Source organism: Petromyzon marinus, chromosome 37, assembly GCF_048934315.1.
Source record: "Petromyzon marinus isolate PM22_M1 ecotype Great Lakes invasive population chromosome 37, UKy_Petmar_22M1.pri1.0, whole genome shotgun sequence".
In the NCBI taxonomy this organism is placed as follows: domain Eukaryota; kingdom Metazoa; phylum Chordata; class Hyperoartia; order Petromyzontiformes; family Petromyzontidae; genus Petromyzon; species Petromyzon marinus.
In genome coordinates this window covers 22,773,696-22,790,111 of record NC_133703.1, presented here as the reverse complement: position 1 = coordinate 22,790,111, position 16,416 = coordinate 22,773,696, and the positions used below count along the sequence as shown (strand labels likewise).

Sequence of the window (16,416 nt, the reverse complement as noted above, 5' to 3'; positions counted from 1 at the left end):
GGGTATTGGGGAGGGGTGGGGCAAGGGGTCATTTACCGATGGGGCTGTCGCGATGGAGATTTGGCGCGAAAACAAGGAGCTCGCGCGCCCCCGCCTCGGGGATGAGGAACGGGTTTACAACGGGTGGGGATTCCTGAACAATCTCGCGCGATTTAGATTCAACCTTTGACTGCACTCACGGTACAATGCGTCAAATCGTGCCTGGAATAATCCGTATGATGTGAAGGGCTATTATCAGAAACGTCGCCTATCGACATGTTTTCCTTTGAAGGCAGCGTTTGTGAGGAATTTGAGTTATGTTTACGCGTAAGATAGAATGTGTTTTTATTAAACAAACCTGTAGGTTCACAGACTCTTTGAAACTCGTGTAGCCTGTACATGCATTGCTGAAGCACAATAAAAGCGATCTCGAAGCAAATAAATTCGTCGACACTCGTGTAATGGTAACCGCCGCTGCTGTGTGTCCGGCTCTGGCGCGGGCAGCCGCTCTCTCTCTCCCGCCTTTTTTGGCTGCCGCTTCCTCCCCGCCCCCATCGCGCTTTTAGCCCCCCCCCCCACCGGTCGCGTCGCTCCTCCCCCACGCTCTAAACTCCGCCTCTTCTGGCTCACCCACCGCTCCCACCCCTCCTCCGTGTTCTTAACCCCGCTCCTTCTGTTCGCCTCGCTGTCCCCCCCGCCCGAGCTCTTCGCCGACACCTCTTCCGGTCGTCTTTCTCCCCCCCCCGCCGCCGCCGCGTTGTTAGTCCCCGCCTTTTCCGGTTGTCTCGACGCCCGCGCCTCCCCGCGTTCTTAGCCCCCGCCCCTTCCGGTTGTCGCTCCCCCCCCCGCTCGTGCTCCCCCCCCCGCGCTCTTTGTTGCGCGCGCCGCCCTCGGCGTCAATAAACAGCAGCGCGCTCCTCGCACTGCGCGCGCGTCCTGCGTATCACCAACAACAACAACAACCACCACCACAGTATAAATTAATCATCACAGCCGTTACCGATGCGGTTGCCTCGCGTGACGCGGCGACGTTCGCCATAGCGCGAATGCAGCAAGGCGGTCGGTTATTTTTAAATATTATTATTAGTCGTAGTGGTGTCGGGAGACGCGCGGCTGTTACCTGGCACTGCGCCTCGCGGCTCATGCGGCGTCCGCCAGGCGCGATCGAGAAGCGACACGGCTGTTGAATCGGCGTTGGACCAATACGAACGAGTGATGGTTCATAGTCGTGGAGGGGAGTAGGTTTGTTGGCGAGCAAGGGATTTGAGAGGCGAGGTGGAGGAGGAGGAGGTGGTGGTGGTGTAAGGAGGCGGTGATGTCCGGGGCCTGCTACGGGCCGAGTCGCGCTCCGGCACTCGCGTACGTGACCCCACGCACCCAACCCCGCTCTGCTCTCTCTCTCGCTCCATACTCCTCCATTCACACACTCTCTTTTTTTCTATCCGCTATTTACACACTCGCTATCATCGGTATATGTGTGTGTGTGTATGGTGGTGCCTTCGTGCGAGGTTGCTGTGAAATGGTTGCGCGTGTGAAGCGTGGCGATCTGCGGGCGAGTCGCAGGCCTCGCCTCCCCTCGCCCCGTGCGTGCGTGTGGGCACGGGTACCCCGCCTCGGCTCTGGTTAATATCTAATGTTTAATATAGTGGGCTGTGCTCGCGAAGCGTGGCGACTTGCGTTGCTCGCAATAGAACTCTCGCAATTACTCTCCCCTTGTTATTTTAAACACGCAGTTGTGTGGGTCGCCTTCGCTCGGTCGTGGTCACGCTTCTTGGATGGTGGTTACGACGACTGAGACTGTTGCTCGTGCGCTGCTGTTGCTGGCGTGGTCGATTTGGCAACTTGCGGTGTTGCTCGCAGCACAGAGAGCTGCGGTGCGTCACAGGCCTCCCTCTCTCTCGATTCCTACGCTGCTCGTTCTTTTTTTTTCCTCCGCGTCTGTGTTTAATTGGCGGTGGCTCTTTTGTTGTTGTTGCCTCGGTTGTCACCTTCGCAAGTGGTTTAATGGGAATCGGTTGCGGCCGTGTCGCTTGGAACCGTGGCGGATGGGCAAGTGCGTTGCACGCAAGAGGCTGAGATCGCCACCACCAACCCACCTCCGGTGGTGATGAGTCACATCCTCGTGGAAAGGCCCAGATTTTACCACAGACGAGAGAGAGAAGGGGGTGGGGGGTGATGGATCTCGGCCCCTTGTAGACCAGCATTCGAACGACTTATCTCCGTAATATTGTTAACTTTGACCGTCGAGAGACATTGCGGGTGTATTTCACCATTAGCGGGGTTAATGTAACCACACATTGCAATGTTTTAGATCGCAGCGTCACAACGTTACAACAGTAAGCACATGTAAGACCAATCATTTATTGTTACTATACTATAACAACAGTTTTACTGATGGCCTGAAACGTGGATAGCTGTATTGAATATGGAATCCTTATTGTTGCGAAACACTTTACCTCTCTGTTGTCCACCACATTTAACTTTTATATCGTTCATTATTTTGCTGTCATCACGCACACTTTTTTTGATCAGAGAGATGTATCTTGCTGTCATTGAAATCCAAGATCATGACACATTTAACCTTACTCATGACCCACGTCTAGTTTCACTACTGTCAACAACATGTAACTTTAAGGCTGTGTAGTCTGGGTTGTATACTGTCGTCGTGGTTTATATTTTAAATACGTAAAGAGTACGTGAACTATTAAAACATATGTATGTTAGCAGGTAAGGCCCACTGAGCTATATAGCTCTTGTTCATAAGCGACCTGGTCACAAATGATAGCTTAACAAAGTGGCTTATCACGTGGACATTTATATCAGCCAAATGCTCTGAACACGTGGTGATGTTGATTCTAATTGTGGAGGGATAAACTGGAGGACCCGGAGAAAAATTCACGCGACCACGGAGAGAACATGCAAAATCCAAATATACAGCAGGGTCTGGATCGAATTCACGACCTCCTGCGTACCAGGCGAGGTAGTAAACATCTGGCCACCGTGACGCTCTAAACGTCGGTGGGATCCCATCCACACCGGCATACATTTTGCAGGGGAGATCTCAAATTCAAAGTATGTTATGTACAACATTTCGGTGCGGATTTTGAAAAAAAACGTACAGTCATAATATCAACCCGTGAGAAATGCATGTTTCTCATAAAAAACACATACATGTCAATGCATTGTATCGTGTAAACAGATACATTGGAAAAAGGATCATAGCTCTGGTATAACGCCAGCTCTCATATCACGCGACCAGGTTATTACTTCACGGGCATGTGTGAAAGTGGAAATGAGAAAATAACGTCGAAAGAGAGAATTTACCCTTTTTTAAATGTGAAAGTTCGATTCGACAAGCGTGACATTTTTTGTTATTATTGCTTAGGTGTATTTATATTTAGAGGGACGAGTTTTTTTAAGGCGGCGATTCGTTTGCACAATTGTCATGCACGTACAACTACCCCGGCTTGTCAATCCACCGCTGGATGAGAGCGAGTGAGTGTAATTTGCCGTACTTCATGATCGCTTGTCGGTTGCAAGCAGCGGGGGGGGGGTACATAATGGAATTTTCAACACTGGCCTCTGTTGCCTGCAGCGCCTACAAAACCTGCTTTTTTGTGTTGGCTGAGCGCCCATTATCCAGGCTCAAAACCTGATAAGCTTTCTGAAGTCTCTGACGGGGGCTAGAACCCATCCTGGGTGATTTTAGTCGGAGGCAATTGTCCCCCGAAACAATTTGTAAATGTAACGTTTCGGAGGAACTTGGGATTGATGTTGTCATCTTTGGCTGGACGCGAGTGCCCACTCATTAACGCGAAAGCTAAAGGGCCTTGTGTACTGTATACAGGCCATTCAAAACGCGATTGCACAACAATACAGTACACGCTGTGCTGCGATTTAATGAACCCCTTCGCGGCATGAGTGAGAATTTTAGGCCACGTTAAGTAATAGGTGCAAATACATCCATCAAATCCTTTTTAACCAGATAAAAGCCTATCTTGAGGAAGGAAATTCTTGCGAGGAAGAAGGGGGTGGGGAATCATAAAGACAAAATATAAAGCACGAAAGGGTGTGAAAAAAATTGGTTTAGGAGAGACTGACATGAAATCTGTAGGTTACAGTGTTTGTTACTCGTGGCATTGGCCTCGACTGGAAAGTGGCGTAATTGGGTTTAATGTTACAGCAGCAGGCAACAATAGCCAGCCAGTTCTATAAAGCTAGTATGTCTACTGTGCTGTGTTTATGCTCGCAGTGGCATGGATGTTTAACTTTTATACCTGTGTAAAAGTGCTGAAGCTCATCGGTGCACTCGGCAGACAAAGCTTATGGTTGAAAACACCTTGTGAATTGTCATCGCCTAGTCAAGAATGGAAGGTACTATTGCAAGGCATTATCATCACGATCGTTTTGCAGCTATAAAATGCAGCTGCATTGCTACCAACTCATCCGAGAGGATGTGCAGGCAGGTTCTAGGTGAATTGGTTTAATTATGGCTGAGTATATTAGTTCACTAGGTGACTTAATGCGGGATACATAATTTCATACCTGCAAGTTTGGTAAATACAACTGTCAGTCCACTGCTGAATGAAATTATCCCCACGCCTGTCGATTATGGGGGGGGGTTGTTTAAATGTCCTCCAAACTGGTTTACAGTGGTTTGGTGAAGGAGGTGTCATGGCGCATGGAACGCTTCAAATATCACTCTCCGTTGATGTTGCCGAGGCGGGGAATCTAACTTAGTTGGTTTCTGGGTTCATGGTGCAGTGCACTCATCACTGTGCCACCGCACTACTACCCCACCTACACATTAAAGGGAGGTTTAAATGGAGCTGTCAGGAGGGTCTGGTTACATTTGCATTCCTCACAGGGAGCCCGCAAGAATGCACTTGCTAAATGTGTGTCGGCACCGCACATTTGTCTGTAGTGCAGCCACGTCAACGTAACCGTGATGGGTATTATTTATTTTGCGTACAGTACCTTCACAAATTCACCGGTGTACATTGTCGGTTGCGCACATTGATTTCAAGATTCACGTGGTTGTAGTTGCAGTAACAACAGTAGAATGGCTGGTGCCGACATTAATATTTCACATACCTTTGCCTAACTCAGTACTGTACATTTTATTTTGGAGTACAGTATCAACTGCAAAGTATCACCAATTGCGTGTAAAGTAAGAAGACGTTAAAATAAGATAATCGATTAAACTATGCTTGTTCAACATTCCTGCTTCTGACGGATTCGTATCTTAATTGAGCTTCGATTTGGACTGCATACTGTTGTTACTGAAGTCAGGCTCATGTTGCTCCCTTGTCAGATTTCCTGATTCCCAAACAGAAAAGCTGTGAGTTCAAATAGTGACCAGTGGGGGTCATCGGTTTAGCTCATCATCCATCGAGGTTCAGTAAAACGAGAACTGCCCTGTGGGAAATTGACAGCGGTAATTCTCCCGCCAAATGATGAACGTCTTATTTCTAAAACACTGGCTCGGTCACCAATGTAGATAAGTACTACTCTTGCTTGTTGTAGCAGGGAGACATGGACTTTGTAATGACCACAAGACACTGTGCAAGCTGATGTTTCTTTTTCATTACAGTGTATGACCCTTGAAGTGCACTTTGGGACCTTGCTGACCACTCATGTGGATTCTTACCACTACATGAGGTTAGTCAATACACGTCTGTGTTGTGTTTACATCTCCTGTCTGAATGTTTCATTCACAGTGTTATGTGGACGAATTAAGCCACATTTGTGACCAGTTCAGTTGATAGTCGTTATTGCTCCTACTGAGCGATTCTTTTGTTTGTAGTAAAAATAAACGTTACTGCATTCCAGGCCTCTCTTGGAAATGTCTCCATGCTTGTAACTCGTCTGCTGGAAATATATTCGCTTCCTCTTTTAAAAGTTTTTTATTTTAAATATAAAAGTAGTTTTATTGTGGTTTCTAAATCCCTGACTTGTTAAAACAAAATTCATGGTCGTTCTAAACATGTGCTTATATAACATTCTAGCATAACATTCACGGTTAACGTGGATAATGGGAAGGTTTTTTGTGAAATAAAAAAAACTGTGCCGTTGAGAAGTGGTGAAGAAAAACATCTGAATTTCCCGTCTAGACAATGGGATATTGAAGCCTGGATAGTACGGTACTCGTAAGGGTGACCCCACCAGGGATTGAGAGGTGTTATAGGTGTGGGGCAGTGGGGGTAACCAGGACACGGCAGTGGCCAGTGTCACCCATTCTCTCGTACACGTGGGGTTTTCTCTCCGTATGCTATGTAGTTTCCTCCCACCTGCCTATACACTCATTACTGGTGTTGTTTCGGGGGGGGTATAACGATTCGCGTTACCAGTGATTCGTTGACTTCAGAATAGTGATTGTGTGCCAGATATCGGTATTTTTTTCGTCCCTTTTCCTGCATCATTCGTATTTTCTCACGTTTGTCTGTACCTTTGTACAGTTCACTCTGTGAGCATAAATGTTACATCAGCAGAATTTGCATAAGTCAAAGAATTATTGATTTTTTTGACATTCAATCCTTGTATTGTAAGGCTTAAAAGTCAATATTAAATGGTGACGTGATGCATAATCACATCCCTAGCAATGACCAAACATCGCAATATAGAGGACCCTCTGGAAAATAACTCGACTATATATTTCCTGAGTAAATAAATAGCATAATTAGAATGTGAAGTTGGCATCTTGGATTTTCATTACCACCGGGAAATTTATCATTAAAATGTAAAAGATTACCATGGCTTTAGAAACACCAACATCAGTTTTAACATTCATGTGTAAAACATCTTGTTTTTTAAAAAAACCTGTGCTTATTTTAGCTGCATTACTGCAACACGACAAACGTGAGTATTGGAGAAGCTTGGGCTCGGTCAGCTCTACCCAGACTTGCCTCAAGGTTTTTTTACGTACTTCTTCCCCGGCTGCTTGTAAAAAAAAATCCATCGCATGTAACTGTAGTCTTCTACCGGAAATAACCTTCGAGGCCGTCAGTGCTCGCAACCCTCGTTTACAACAGTGCCGCATCCCTGCTTTGAGTGAACCGAATTCGCATAAGTGCTGTGTGTGCTAATGGAAATGTCACTTTTTTTTACCTGCTCTGGCACTGATATGGAAAGCTTGACTGTGGATGGGTGACCCAAGATTCAAGTTTAAATCCCCTGATTTAACCAATTCTTCCTGTGACCTCCACATAGTTCAGATATTACCACCTCTTGATGCTTATCCCATTGTAAATCCAAGGCAATGATTCTTGATGGGGTATAGCCATTGAAGATAAAACTGCGAATCGCGGCATGTCGTTGCTCATCCAAACGAGGCAAACAAATATAAAATGTTCTGCAATTAATTAATGTCTTGAAGCCTCCAATATTGCCGGCACCTATATCACAATATTGGCATAGTGCTCGTATAATAGTAAGAAAGACATTTATATACTCAGGAAACCCTCACAATTTCTCAAAACCATTTTTACGGAAGGTCCTGCATTCCAATGTTTGGTCCGCTATTTTGTAAATGTTTGGTTTGTGAGAGGAAACAAGTTTCCAGATGAATCTTAATGCCTATGAGTGGATAAAACTCAACTCGCTACACACGAGTCAATATTCCATTGCTGTACGGCGATTTTCTGGCCACTTTGCAGAGCAAGCGTACAATATCTGGTGTTCCCAAGCAGTTTCCCATCAAGTGTATGAGCCATGCTATAACCCCCGCTTAGTTTCTGAGTGATTTGGTCATTAATGACGGAGACATTTGATAAAAACAAGGACTCGGTGTCAATCCCATTTTGGACAAAGATTTCACTTTACAAAACAAAGTCTGAAATTTCTGGTCAAATTCTCCACAGATCACATGCCTTGACCAAAACTATTTCACGTTTGGCTTATGTCCAAACAACATGCAGATACTAAGGATAAGAGTAAACAATGATAATTTTGATGGGATGTGTTTTCTGGAGTTCCATGAAATACAAAAGCCAAGTCCCAGTTGGGTTATGGTGTTCCAAGCCTCAATTGGCTCGGCTGAAAGCCGTGACCTTTTTTAAATATTTGCAGCCTTACCCAATAGCAGGTAGAAAAGAGTTTCCACCATGATGGCAATCGGGCCCTACGAGTGACATTTTCATCTTCAAGCTTCCCTGGCTCAAGTGCCCTTCGTACATCCACTTTTGAAAATTATAAGTACAATATGAGAAACATCTTTGAGTATAAATGATGCCATAACACGAAAGGATTTACCGTTGGGTATAGATGTGGTATTTTGAAATAGGTAGGGATCTCTTTAAAGAAAAGAAAAATGTCTCAGTAAACGGGTTATATGCAATATATTGTACCTACCGTGTGTAAATAATTTCAATTGAAAAAATACATACTTACAAGCTCTGTATGCGGTCTTCAAAAGAGCAGGGGATATACTTTCGCTGGGTCTGACACGAGGAGAATTGTTCTGTTCTTCAATGCCTGAGACCATTATGGATATGTAACAAGCAATAAGAAACACTTCCTTCAGATCTCATTGCTATGCAGACTGGTGTTCTTATCGGTGCAATTTTCAGGAAATGCATGCATTTCATGTGATGCTGTGTTACATAAACAATTGTATTGATACCATTGTAGATCTGATGTAAAGAAAAGTGCGTGATAGACACGTAGCAGTAATGCTGCTGCTGATGATGATGCACCACAGTTTGTATAAAACGATGTGTTGCTTTTTATAGATCCAATGGATTGGACACAACCTGGAAAAAGCCTGTCTTGAGGGCATATTACCATTGACACAATCATCATTAGAACAATGCCCTGTAACCACGTGTTGGGATTCACAAAAGGGACATTGTTTGCCAATACTGCAAAAGTGCCCTTTTGAGATGTATTGATAATAAAAACGTTTTCAACCCATTGCAGCATCGCCCATTGCAGCATCGCGCCGATGTGGCGACAATTTTACCAAATAGGTGAAGCCTGCAACTCCGTCATTTTGGCCGAGTGAGCCAGTGTTTTGTCCGCCCTTCATTTTCGCCAGAGATAACACTTGAAGCAAAACAGTGGTGTCCATTGCTCTGGGTGGTATTGAACTTCATCCTGGCCCAAATGTAAAGAACTCGTATAATTCTGTAGATTTTTCTGGCAGAAAAGGTGTTGGTGTTCTCCATGTCAACATCAGAGGGCTTGTGATTAAATTAAGTCAACTAAAATTAGAAGTGGCAAATCTTGACCCAGACATTTTTTTCCTAACAGAAACATTTCTCACTCCTGCCGTCAATGACTTGCAGATTACGATTGACAACTACAACCTTTTTTGGCTTGACCGAGGATCTAAAGGAGGTGGAATTGCCATCGATGTTCGTAATACTATTGCATGTTCACCAGCTCACTCCTCGTTTAAAAAATGTTGCTTTGAAGATTTGGCTCTCAGAATAACTCTCCCAAATAATGAACAGATATTGGTAGTGTGCTGCTATAGACCGCCTAGTGGGAAGGATGTTGAAGCTGTATCTGCACTGAGAGAGCTTTTTGGGGGCCTCCCTAAAGGTGAAATAGTTTTAGTGGGTGATCTAAATTGGAATTGGCTAAACCCGCTGGCCGTGGCCACAAATTTTACAGATGAATTTAACCGGTTTCAATAAATGTCCCCACAAGACCCAACCTAAAAAATCCGGGACAGTCAACTCTGCTTGACATCCTATTGACAAATGCCCCTCACAATTTTGCACTGACTGGTGTTCTGGGTAATAACCTTGGTGATCACTCCTTCATTTTTGGGGTGAGATCATTAGCCAGACCCAAAGCCCCCCCTAAAATTGTTGAGAAGCACTCTTTGAGTCACTTCAGCACTCAGGCATTTACTAACGATGTGCTTCACTCGGATATTGACAAGGTATGTGATATCCCCAACCTGACTACGGCTTGGGAGACCTTCAGGTACACATTTCTCCAAATTCTTAACTAACATGCTCCGTTGGTTAGATTTAAAACTAAAGGCAACCGCCCACCATGGTTTGATCCTTTGATTACAAAGCTCATGAAAACTAGGGACACGGCTTGGGCATGTGCTCAGAAAAGTAATTTGGTAAATGACTGGCTAGAATACAGGATTTTAAGGAATAGATGCGTCAAAAAAATACGGCATGCAAAAAATGCCTACTTTTCCTTCACTCTCCTGGAATCACATGGAAATGCCAGGATTTTTTGGAAAACAATCAAATGTATCGAAAAGGCATCCAAAACAGACAATCTGCCCGTTGAGCTTAACCGAAATGGGGAATATTTTTCAGATCCCAAAAAAATAGTTGACAATTTTAACCTTCGTTTTTCTGAAGATGGTAATCTTGTTGATAATGTATTGGGAGTCACCCCTGCTCATGCAAATTCCTACACCCCTCTCCAAACATTAAACGAATTTAGTTTCCAACCAATCCACGAAAGTAATGTTCTGAAACAACTGTCCTACCTCAAAGGGTTCTCCTCTACCGGAGCAGATAGTTTTCCCGTCTTTGCTCTTCTAACTGTTGGTCACCTAATATACAAACCTATAGCCCATATTTTCAACCTGTCCATCAAAGAAGCATCAGTTCCTCTAGAATGGAAACATTCCTATGTCCGTCCACTTGACAAAAAGGGGCCCTAAAGATGATCCCAATAACTACCGACCTATCTCAATTTTGTCCCCATTGATGAAAATTTTTGCAAATTATTGAACTACCAAATTAGCAGTTTCCTGTCCACCAACAATCTACTACATCTAAAACAATCTGGGTTCCGAAAAAAATACAGCACCACATCTGCTGCATTAGACTCTCCGAATCAAATTTACAGTAGCCTTGATAATAAGCAGTACTGTGCCTGTCTTTTTCTTGACCTGTCCAAAGCTTTTGATACAGTAGACCACAACACCCTGCTTAGTAAACTAAGTTGCCTCGGTTTTTCCGAAAACACAGTAAAATAGTTAAAAAATTACCACTTTTCTCGCACCCAAACTTTATTCACAGATGGTTGGAGGTCAAACAGTATTAAGATAACAAAAGGGGTTCCACAGGGTTCCATCCTTGGCCCCCTCGTTCTCTCTTTATGTCAATGACTTGGGCACTGACCTGGATCATTCCAGAGTAAATCTTTTTGCAGATGACACGATACTGATTACTGCTGGCCGCTCTCCAGATGACGTGATTGCTAAGCTCCAGGGTGATTTCAACAAACTACAACATCAGCTAGTTGCTCTTAAACTAGTCCTGAATATTTCCAAAACCAAGGTGCTATGCTTCTCACCGGGACTAAAGCAGGAAGTTATTTTTCCCCAATTACATTCCTTAAATAATTATCAAATAGAGCAGGTGAAGATCTATAAGTATCTTGGGGTCATCCTGGATTCATAACTGAATTTTGAAGATCACATTGATTATATTGGTAAAAAGACAAAAATAAAAATTGGTTTTCTGTATCGACACAAACACTGCTTCCCCCCTATGTTCCGTTTGGAATTGATAAAAGCGACCATACTGCCTCTACTTGATTACTGTGATATCGTGTATAAATCAGCCCCAAGTAATGTACTGAAGAAGCTTGATTCCATCTATCACTCGGCCTTAAGATTTGCATTGAACTGCCCATATAGGACTCACCACTGTGATCTCTACATTGGGTCAAACTTAACATCTCTTAATGTACTCTTTGGTTCTATTGGGTAAAGTCACGTAGGTGAAAATAAAATAACAATGATTTTTTGTTATTTTATTTTTACCTACGTGACTTTACCCAATAGAACCAAAGAGTATAGATCCTAGCAGTCACGAAAGCTTTAAATCTAGAATCTCTTAATGTTCGACGGCTTGTGCACCAGATCTTATTTATTCACGATGTACTTACAAAAAAATCCGCAGACTACCTGCTGGATCTCCTCTCTGTTTCAAAGAACAAATTTGACCTCAGGTCTTTGCTCATTTACCAGCTTCACATTCCCTATTGCCGTCCAAAAACCAGAGGAGAATGGCCTTTGCTATTGATGCTCCCAGGGTCTGGAATGTTGTTGCCAATAAACTGCAACTTGAATCACTACCTATGAGATCTTCACTCAAAACTGCTCTAGAGGAGTTGTACACCCATAGCTGCTACTGCTATTCAGTGGCCTAAAATAAAATGTTTCGCTCCGGATGACCGCTGCAAAGTATTAACTGTATTTTGATTTAGTGTGCTGATCTTAAAGGTGCATTGAAAAATGTGATACTCCGACTGATGCTCCTGTTGTTGTGGAGTGACTCATGCAGCCAGATATGGCTCTAGGGTTTGGTGTTACATGTTATTTATGTAGTTTATTGTACAAAATTCGGTCACAGTCCCTATGATCACTGTTACATTATATTTATGGCTTTATTTGGGTGATTTCGAAAAGTTTTTTGGTTTGGCCATGTTTTTGTTTATTGTAGTACGGAGTTAGACTGATGGCCTTAATCTTAGTTGTCTTGTGGTTGTTGTTGTTTGACTTGCATCCCACTGGGATTTTTGCACACAGCGTTGGTGTATGGTGCTATTTCAGGAATATTTTGATGTTTTTTTCCTGGATTTTCTGTTTGCACAGTCACATAGTCACTTTAAGATGTTTTCTTGTTCATGTTTTTGTTTGTTGCGGTTGCACCCGATTCAAGAGCCGAATGGCTTGCAGGGCTATACCAAATAAATGGAACTATGGGACTATGCTCTTGGGAAACCTGCTTACTTAGCGAGTAAATGAGAAGCGTAAAATACATTGGGGTTTTAGGAAATAATGAAGCTGGTGCCACATTCAGGAAAGGTTATTGGGGGGGGCACAATTTCAAAGATTGAAGAGAAAACATGCTTTAAACAAAGAAAAACGCTTTAATTTGCATACTTTTGTCACCAATATTTATATATGTCCAGATAATTGGATGGCCACTGAAACATGATTTGTATTGCTTGGAGAAACAACTCAAAATGCGAAAATTTGTATACCCTGGGGAAGCTTTTTAATGTATGTGTGTTGAACTTCCTTAACAGCGTGCTAATCGGATGTGAAAATTATGTGGATTGGGATGAAAATAATGAAAGGGGGCAAAAATGTAGGTGCATGGAGTAATTTTTGGAAAGCTGAACTTGGTGTATAAAGCAGCTTACCGGTCGGTATCGGAGAAGCAGAACGTTTTCAGTCGGTGAATGTTTCTACTTTGATGTATGAATAAGGAACATTGACAAAGAAAATGAAACAAAAGCGTAAAGCAGCATGGCAGATTGCATGCTCGGAATCACACTGCGAGAGAAGTGTGTGGATCCGTGAACCAATGCAGATCAAAGCCATTGTATTGACTTAAGAAGGTGAACTTGGCGCATAGCAAATTGAGGAAGGATGATGGCTGAGCCACAAAACTGGTGGTAGCCAGAGGTGAAAATGTGCTTGAGAGTGACCACCATGGAGATGGAGCAATGCGGTACACCGGAGTGAGATGGATATCTTCACAGGACCGTTATTGATGGCAATGACTTGGGCGCATGCCTTCATTTAGCGATGGAGAGACCATGGCTGTTTATTGCTTTTGCATAAGAGTACCCCTGCTTTATATGCATAACACGTGACAATCCTGTAATACGCCTACTCAGAATCTGGAATTGATGTACAGTACTTAGCAACTGAAACACATTGAACTACCATAGACCTTGGTTAATGAGGCCACCCATTGTTGCTTGTCCGTTGCACTTCATGCCAATTGAACGATTCCTGACATTTCAATAATATTACATGCATTTACGTAATAGATTTTACACGTTTCCACTGATTGCAATAATTTACTTTCCACTGCAAAATATACGGCAACTTGGATGAGGTTGGAAAAACAGACTGAAAATAGTTGTGCTAAAATTGACTGTCGCATGTTTTTAAGTTAGTTCAGCTTGCTCTCAATGTAATGCTGTCCACAGATACAACACTGCCTAATGGCAGCCTACATTAATAAGTATGTGCAATCATTAAAAGCTTAACCAAAGTGTATACCCCATATCCAGTGTGTGTACAAAATGGGCTTGGATAAGCATGCCTGAGCTAAATAAAAAAAACTCGTGATTTTCAAAATAATATGTACTGTGGACATACGAGATTTGTATTCACCTATGAAATTGTATTCCTTCTCGGCAAGTGAAATGTGGCAACCTGGATTAAATGGGAATATTGTGTCTCTGACATCAAAATCTTGAGCATGGCCGTGTCAAACAAGCTTACTATTTTTACGATTGCCAGACAGCTTCAAGAATTGGGGGATCACAAAAATTGTGTTTGTGTATTTAAAGGCCAGCAGTCGCATCCTAAGCATATTCACAATAGTACACCACCCACGACTAAGATTAATGTTATTTAGCATGGTAGGAAATCTACAGTACTGTAGTCAATGCTTAGAACCTGTAAATCCAGGCAGAGCCTTACAGAGACACAAGGTATTGCTTTGTTCCTACAGAAAATAAAGGCCGTTTGCTGAACGTCTCATAAAAAATCCTTCATTCGTCTGCATGAGGCATGATTTTATGAGCTGCCGATTTTCTTTTTTATTGTGCTATTACCTGGTGGTACAGTGATATGTGCACTGCGCTACAAATCCAGCGACCAGAGTTTGAATCCTGACTACGGCTGGTAAAGTCCATGAGCCTAGACCCGATGTTTCACTTGTCAGGACCACCCAAGGTCGCATAACATTTGTGGTTCCAATTTCTAGATGTGGCCAATGACAGCGAATTATGTGATAACCATTTGAAATTAGTTTGTCAAGTAATTCTCATTAGCCATGTACATAAATTTGGTACTAAAGTTTTAAGACCTTAAGTGGTACCGATTTCTATTATGGACTAGCAGTGAGTATTATGGACTAGCAGTGAGCCCAAGGACTAGCAGTGAGTAAACCGGTTCTGGCCTTTCTCCCTTGCTTCACCAACCCACACTTACCAGCATGGTTGAAGTATTGTCAAACAACCCCAGTGATCATCATGAGCGTGGAGCAGATTTCATTCAGCAGTGGATTGACAAAGGGCTGTAAATGAAATGATTGCCTTACGTGGTATCCACGCAGCATCAGACGATGAGCGGCATGCGACTTTGGAGCCGCTATTGCTATGGCAACTTGTGTGTTATTGCCTTCAGTGAGACCTAGTGGAGAATGCCATAATATGAAGGCAGGGGGGCGAGTTTAAGCTGAAGTGTGCGGTTGTATATTTTTTATCGACCTTTCTATAAATATGGCATTCTCTTGCGCGCATGCGTGTGGGATTTTTATTTGAAAATAATTGTTTTTTTTAAAGGTCCATTTTGTGCTCAGAGGCATACCTCTCCGGTATTCAATGTACAATTACAGCGTTATATAATTACAGCACTTAACAATCACAGTGCAATGTTTTGACCACTTAAGTGACCTGCCGAGAAAAAAGCACAAATTGGACAATATACAAACGGCTTTGTCTATATTGTCATTAAACAGAACACCTGCATAGGCACTTTGGCAAATGCAGTCTGTCCTTCTGTACGATTCATTGGCAATTCCTGGGTAAATGTGAGCAAACGTGCCATGGCGCGATGGACATTGCTGCTGGGATCTGAAATCTGTAGCTAATGCGGTTATTCTAGTGTGCGCGCACGCGTACTGCATTGCATTTCTAGATGTACAATGTGACTTAACACTTAAAAGGCTGCCGAGTGAAAAAACAAGCCTAAGGATTTTTTACAAGAAAAAAACATGATCGGACTGGCACACGTTTAGTAGGAAGCTAGGGGGGAAACGTACTGGGGTGCATCATGAATATTCTACAAACATGCCCAGGCGTTTAAGGGTTAAGACAAATACACATGATATAGCTTAATTTGCTGCTGTTACCGTCGTCAAATTTGAGTGTACAACTTTTAAAACATCGTAGGATTTTTTATTTATTTATGAAATCCCTATGAGAGCCCTTCTGTTACGAATAAAGCGCCGCAGACGGCGACATTTCCACAGAATATCCTGATATTGTGTGACTGAGCAAGCTGCGTGTTGTAATATGGTGTTTTTAATGCTCTCTTTTAAATTTGTAATGAGATGGAGGCGTTTTGTGATAAAGCGCCGGTAAAGGGCACATTTAGCATTTAATGCATGCCCAAAAGTGCACGGGAAATTATGCTGGTGTGTGCCAAATACCACAAATGGAGGAGAATGTAATCAAATCAGGTCAGTTGAGCAGGTACTGCTTTTGATGGTTGTGTGTGGGATGAATACATTGTCTTGCCCTATTCTACATGTTTTGAGGCTTTTTCAGATCGTGCAAAGTGGCTCTTAAGACAAAATAGAAGAAGTTTGCTTTGGGCTGAGGACTTTGGTTATGTTGGTACAAGGTGCAGTCGCTGGCCAAGCAGCAGCTGAGCTTACCTCCATCGCCTCCTAAGTTGCATCTCCTTGTGGGTTTCCA

At 43.2% G+C, this 16,416-nt stretch overlaps 1 protein-coding gene across 2 annotated transcripts in view; it reads left to right on the top strand.

Annotated features, from left to right (window-relative positions):
- Window positions 1-832: 832 nt before the first annotated feature.
- The window catches only part of LOC116949591 (uncharacterized), a 32,574-nt gene continuing 16,990 nt past the window's right edge, over window positions 833-16,416 (top strand). Inside the window, exons 1-2 of one of the 2 annotated variants that reach the window (XM_032967051.2) lie at window positions 833-1,338; window positions 5,573-5,640. The gene's annotated coding sequence lies outside the window, so the exon portion shown is untranslated. The remainder of the gene's footprint in view (window positions 1,339-5,572; window positions 5,641-16,416) is intronic. The other variant, XM_032967052.2, reaches the window with a different exon arrangement.